This window comes from Erinaceus europaeus, chromosome 9, assembly GCF_950295315.1.
Source record: "Erinaceus europaeus chromosome 9, mEriEur2.1, whole genome shotgun sequence".
Taxonomy (NCBI): Eukaryota; Metazoa; Chordata; class Mammalia; order Eulipotyphla; family Erinaceidae; genus Erinaceus; species Erinaceus europaeus.
In genome coordinates this window covers 71509424-71516308 of record NC_080170.1, presented here as the reverse complement: position 1 = coordinate 71516308, position 6885 = coordinate 71509424, and the positions used below count along the sequence as shown (strand labels likewise).

Sequence of the window (6885 nt, the reverse complement as noted above, 5' to 3'; positions counted from 1 at the left end):
GCCCTTCCAAAACTGAACCAAGAAGAACTACAAAATCTAAATGCACCAATCACAGACAAAGAAATTGACACCGTTATTAAGAACCTCCCCAACAACAAAAGTCCTGGACCAGACGGCCTCACAAACGAATTCTACAAAACTTTCAGGAAACAGTTAGTACCCATACCTCTTAAGCTTTTCCATAAGATTGAAGAAACAGGAATACTCCCTTCCACCTTCTATGAAGCCAATATCACCCTGATACCAAAAGCTGATTAGGAGAGAAAAAAAAAAAGGAAAACTACAGACCAATATCTCTGATGAACATAGATGCCAAAATATTAAACAAGATCTTGGCCAAATGGATACTGCAGCATATTTAAAAGACTGTTCATCACAACCATTTGGGATTCATCCCAGGAATGCAAGACGGTTCATCATCCGTAAGTCAATCAATGTCATTCACCACATCAATAATAGCAAAGCCAAAAACCACATGATTATCTCAATAGATGCAGAGAAAGCCTTTGACAAAATCCAACACCCATTCATGCTCAAAACTCTACAAAAATGGGAATAGATGGGAAATTTCTCAAGATAGTGGAGTCTATATATAGCAAACCTACAGCCAACATCATACTCAATGGAAAGAAGCTGAAAGCATTGCCCCACAAATCAGGGACTGGACAGGGCTGTCCACTGTCCCTGTTACTCCTCAACATAGTATTGGAAGTTCTTGCCATAGCAATCAGGCAAGAGAAAGAAATCAAAATAATACAGATTGGAAGGGAAGAAGTCAAGCTCTCACTATTTCCAGATGATATGATAGTATACATAGAAAAACCTAAAGACTCCAGCAGAAAACTACTGGGAATTATGAGGCAATACAGAAAAGTATCAGGCTACAAAATCAATGTACAAAAATCAGTGGCATTTCTTTATGAAACATTAAATCTGAAGAAGACATCCAGAAATCACTCCCATTTACTGTTTCAGCAAAATCAATCAAATACCTAGGAATCAAGTTGACCAAAGAAGTGAAAGACTTGTATACTGAAAAGTATTCAGTCGCTACTCAAGGAAATAGAAACTGATATAAAGAAATGGAAAGATATCCCATGCTCATGGATTGGAAGAATAAATATCATTAAAATGAATATTCTCCCCAGAGCCATATACAAATTTAATGCAATACCCATCAAAGTTACTCCAAGCTCCTTTAAGAGAATAGAACAAACACTACAATCATTTATCTGGAACCTGAAAACACCTAGAATTGCCAAAAGCATCTTGAGGAAAAGAAACAGAAATGGAGGCATCACACTCCCAGACATTAAACTATATTATAAAGCCATCCTCATCAAAAAAGCATGGTACTGGAACAAAAATAGGCACACAGACCAGTGGAACAGAAGTGAAAGCCCAGAAATAATTCCCCACACCTATGGACATCTAAACTTTGATAAGGGGGCCCAAAGGATTAAATGGAAAAAGGAGGCTCTCTTCAATAAATGGGGCTGGGACAACTGGGTTGTAACATGCAGAAGAATGAAATTGAACCAGTTTATCTAACCAGAAACAAAAATCAACTCCAAATGGATCAAAGACCAGGATGTCAGACCAGAAACAATCAAATACTTAGAGGAAAACATTGGTGAAACACTTTCCCTCCTACACCTCAAGGACATTTTTGATGAATCAAACCCAATTGCAAGGAAGACTAACGCAGAAACAAACCATTGGGACAACATCAAATTGAAAAGCTTCTGCACATCCAAAGAAACTATTAAACAAAGAGCCCCCTCACAGAATGTGAGAAGATCTTCACATGCCATAACAGACAAGAAACTAATCACCAAAATATATAAAGAGCTCAGCAAACTTAGCGCCAAAAAAGCAAATGACCCCATCCAAAAATGAGTAGAGGATACGAACAAAACATTCACCTCAGGGGAGATCTAACAGGCTAACAAACATATGAAAAACTGTTCTAGGTCACTGATTGTCAGAAAAATGCAAATTAAGACAACACTAAGATGCCACCTCACTCCTGTAAGAATGGCATACATCAAAAAGGACAGCAGCAACAAATGCTGGAGAGGTTGTGGGGACAGAGGAACCCTTCTGCATTGCTGGTGGGAATGTAAATTGGTACAGCCTCTGTGGAGAGCCATCTGGAAAACTCTCACAAGGCTAAGAATGGACCTTCCATATGATCCAGTAATTCCTTTCCTGGGATTATACCCCAAGGACTCCATAACACCCAACCAAAAAGAGGTGTGTACGCCTTTGTTCATAGCCGCACAATTCCTAATAGCTAAAACCTGAAAGCAACCCAGGTGCGGAACAACAGATGAGTGGCTGAGAAAGCTGTGGTATATATACACAGTGGAATACTTAGCAGCTATCAAGAACAATGAACCCACTTTCTCTGACCCATCTTGGACAGAGCTAGAAGGAATTATGTCAGGTGAGCTAAGTCAGAAAGATAAAGATGAGTATGGGATGATCCCACTCATCAACAGAAGTTGACTAAGAAGATCTGAAAGGGAAACTAAAAGCAGGACCTGACCAAATTGTAAGTAGGGCACCAAAGTAAAAACCCTGTGATGAGGGGTAGACATGCAGCTTTCTGGCCCAGTGGGGGGGTGGGAGTGGCTGGGAGGGATGGGTCACAGTCTTTTGGTGGTTGGAATGGTGTTTATGTATGCTCCTAGTAAAATTAATTGTATGTCTCGAAGTTTTTTAAAACACAGACTGAATCTTTTTAATACATAGGCTGTGTATTTGATTTTGCGGACTCTCTCAAAATCCTAGACCAAGTAGATCAGAAGCAACCAATAGCACAGCTATATATAAGATACTGTGTACTGTACAGCAAACCCTAACAAAAGGACTTTTCAAAGTTAACCCAATTACCAAATAATGTGATCATAACATTAACTATCAATTGTCTTTTGGAACCCTATGGCAGCAGGAACCTCACATCTCCACTACAGAGCCTCTACTTCCCCCAGTTTTGGAACTCTTGGATAGGGCCCACTTTCCCGTATGCCTCTCCCAATCCATATCAAATAATATTGCATCTGCCGATCACAACCTAATCAACACAACAATTGCCAACTCAACATGCTTCACTTCAGACTGAGTCCAGAGACTTCACGTGTGGAATGACAACCCTTCAGCTCCATTACTCAGGTGAGACCTTTCCTTTCATAGTATACTTTAATTCCATCTCAGGTGGTTCACTTTCTAACAAAGTCCCAAAACCTAGATATACACCAATTACTGTGAGAGAGAGCATATGTTCACACGTATCCATAAACTACTACAAAATATATACCTGAAAGCAGAAGTACACTAGAGTTTGCAGTGAGTATCCCCCTAACATTTCCTCTCCACTGTTGCAAGCTTTGGGTCTATTATTGCTCAACAATTTGTTTGGTTTTGTATGTTAACTCTCTTTTCAGACACCAGGTTCCAGATGTCATCAGGATGCCGGCCAGGCTTCCCTGGACTGAAGACCCCACCACTGTGTCCTGAAGCTCTGCTTCCCCAGAGACCCACCCTACTAGGGAAAGAGAGAGGCAGACTAGGAGTATGGACTGACCAGTCAACGCCAATGTTCAGCGGGGAAGCAATTACATAAGCCAGACCTTCCACCTTCTACAACCCACAATGACCCTGGGTTCATGCTCCCAGAGGGATAGAGAGTGGGACTGCTATCAGGGGAGGGGGTGGGATATGGAGATTGGATGGTGGGAATTGTGTGGAGTTGTACCCCTCCTACCCTATGGTTTTGTTAATTTAGCCTTTCTTAAATAAAAAAAGAAGAAAATCCTACGAATCCCATTAAAAATTAGACTAAATAATAATACTAAATAGTTTATCATAAATCTTGCACGATAGTAATCTCATGACCTATGATATGAAAAAACATTTGTGTAATTCAACTACAAGAATATAATGCTAAATCTATGAAAAACTCACCCACTAATAAAAATTCTTTATAATTCTTTCATTGATTTACCTACCCCATCAAATATCTCTTCTTGATGGAATTTCGGTTCTTTACTAGGCTTATGTCTAATTATGTAAATTACTACAGGCCTATTTCTAGCTATACACTATATATCATATACACTAAAAGCATTTCCATCAGTCACCCATATATGTTGAGACGTAAATTATGGTTGATTAAACTGCTATATTCATGCTAATGGGGCTTCCATATTTTTTTATCTGTCTTTTCTTACATATTGATCGAGGTCTTTATTATGATTCCTATATATTTACAGAAACATGAAATATCAGAATTATTTTGTTAATCGCTACTATAGCTACAGCTTTCATGGGTTACATTTTACCATGAGGACAAATATCCTTTTGAGGAGCTACAGTCATTACAAATTTATTAACTGCTATTCCTTATATTGGAACAGATCTAGTACAATGAATTTGAGGAGCATTTTCAGTAGATAAAGCTACTCTAACCCGTTTTTTCACTTTTCACTTTATTCTCCCATTTATTATTACTGCCCTCATAATAATCCACCCATTATTCCTTCATGAAACTGGTTCTAATAACCCTACAGGAATTATTTCAGAATCTGACAAAATTCCATTTTACCCTTATTATACTATAAAAGATATTCTAGGAATAGCCTCATTAATCTTTGTTTAAATAATATTAGCATTATTTTCCCCAGATCTTTTAGGTGAGCCAGACAATTATACCCCTGCTAACTCCTTAAATACACCCCCACACATCAAACCTGAGTGATATTTTCTATTTGCATATGCAATTCTTCCATCAATCCCCAACAAATTAGGGGGTGTCTTAGCATTATTCATATCTATCTTTATTTTATTTATTATACCTTCCCTACATACTTCAAAACAACGAAGTATAGCATTTTGACCTCTAAGTCAATGTGGTTTCTGACTACTAGTATCAGACCTAATAATTCTTACCTGAATCGGAAGCCAACCTGTAGAAGACCCATATATCATTACTGGCCAAGTAGCTTCAATTTATTACTTCTTTTCTAGTCTTATCTTAATACCTTTAATTGGCCTTATCGAAAACTATATACTTAAATGAAGAGTCTTTGTAGTATAAATATTAATACACTGGTTTGGTAAACCAAAGAAGTGGGAATACACCCTCCTGAGACACTCAAGGAAAAGACTACAGTCCTACCATCAACACCCAAAGCTGATATTCTTACTTAAACTATTCCCTGAATATACATATATTATAAGTATATAGATAGATATGTAACATATAGATATGTAATAGTTACCATCGGAATTAACTATTGTTGGTGCACTAGGGTGAACAAACTTACTATTACTATACACAAGGAGCTAGGTTCAAGGAGCTAGGTTCAAGCCCTCCAGTCCCTATCTACAGGGGAGGAACAATGACAAGCAGACCTGCAAGGCTTTATATATCTCTTCCTTTCCACTTCCCCTTCCTTCTCAATTTTTATCTTATCAATTATAATAAATCTTCAAAATCTTACTATTAGGTAGACTATTTGGAAAAGATTACATGACTATGTGGAAATTATAAATATTTACAATATTTATAAATATTAAACATTGATATTAATAAATATTAATTATAAATATAATATCCATATTTAAATATAATTATAATAAATATTTAAATATAAATTATATTTATAAAAATTAAATATTTATAAATGTTTTAAAAATATTTATTTATTATATAGGCAGCAGATGATTAGAATATAGAGAACATTATTAAGAACTTACTGTTGGTGACCCAGCCAGGACTGGGAGCGGCGCGTGGACTGAGCGACCATCTTTTCTGGACGCCAGGGAGTCAGGCGCCTCACCCTGAGAAGCCCTGGTGTGCCTTCCTCCATCCTGCTCTGGTAGGGCGCTGCAGCGGGAAATCCAGTGATTGGCTGGAAGCTGTTGCTCCTCCTCTGGCATGTGGAGCTGGGCGCACTGGGCAGCCAGGGCCCACTGTCGCTGGCACTTCGTCTTCCTGCTGGTCCACCAGAAACAGCGGAAGGCCTATGTGCTCGACTTCCAGCATGGCTTCTTGTGGGCTGTGGGGGGGTTGCAGCGGCATCAGTGGCCTGCTGCTTGCAGGCCTGCGAGCTGTGGGTGCGGAGGAGTGGTGGGCGGCTGGCTGGTGGTGGACTTCCTGCTCTGCCTGTTCCTGTGCATGTCGCCCTAGGTGCTGTGCTCCTGCCAGGACCAGCCATGAGCCCAGCGCGGCCCCCTCCCCTCCTTGCCCCATGAGCCCTGAGCAGGTGCTGCAAGGCGTGGCCCTGGCCTGAGGGAGTCCCATGACCCGGGATGGGTAGGCCAGGCACCTCCTCGGAGCGCCCCACAACAGCCTAGCTTCCCCACAGAGCCATGGACTTCCTGCAGGTGTCACCCGAAGCTAGAGAAATAGCAGCCCTCAAGCACATGGACTGTGGTCCCGGATGCCTGGGGGGAGAGGAGCAGAGCAGAGCCAGGAGCTGGAGCCTCAGCACCCCAGGCCCCTGAACACCCTCAGGCCCCTTCCTCCTCTCAGCACCCCTAGGCCCCTGAATAGCCTCAGGCCTCCTCCTCCTTTCAGCACCCCAGGCCCCTGAACACCCTCAGGCCCTCTCCCCTCAGTACCCAATGCCCCTGAACCCCCTCAGGTACCCTCCTCTCAGCACCCCAGGCCCCTCAAACCCTCAGGCCCCGTCCTCATTTCAGCACCCCATGCCTCTGAACACCCTCAGGCCTCCTCCTCCCCTCAGGACCCCAGATCTCTGAACACCCTCAGGCCCCCTCCTCCTCTCAGCACCCAAGGCCCCTCAACATCCTCAGGTCTCCTCCTCCCCTCAGCACCCCAGGCCCCTGAATAATCTAAGACCCCCTCCTCTCAGC

At 41.4% G+C, this 6885-nt stretch overlaps 1 pseudogene; it reads left to right on the top strand.

Annotated features, from left to right (window-relative positions):
• The first annotated feature begins 3747 nt into the window (after positions 1 to 3747).
• On the top strand, positions 3748 to 5101 carry LOC132540448 (cytochrome b-like; annotated as a pseudogene).
• Positions 5102 to 6885: the final 1784 nt, after the last annotated feature.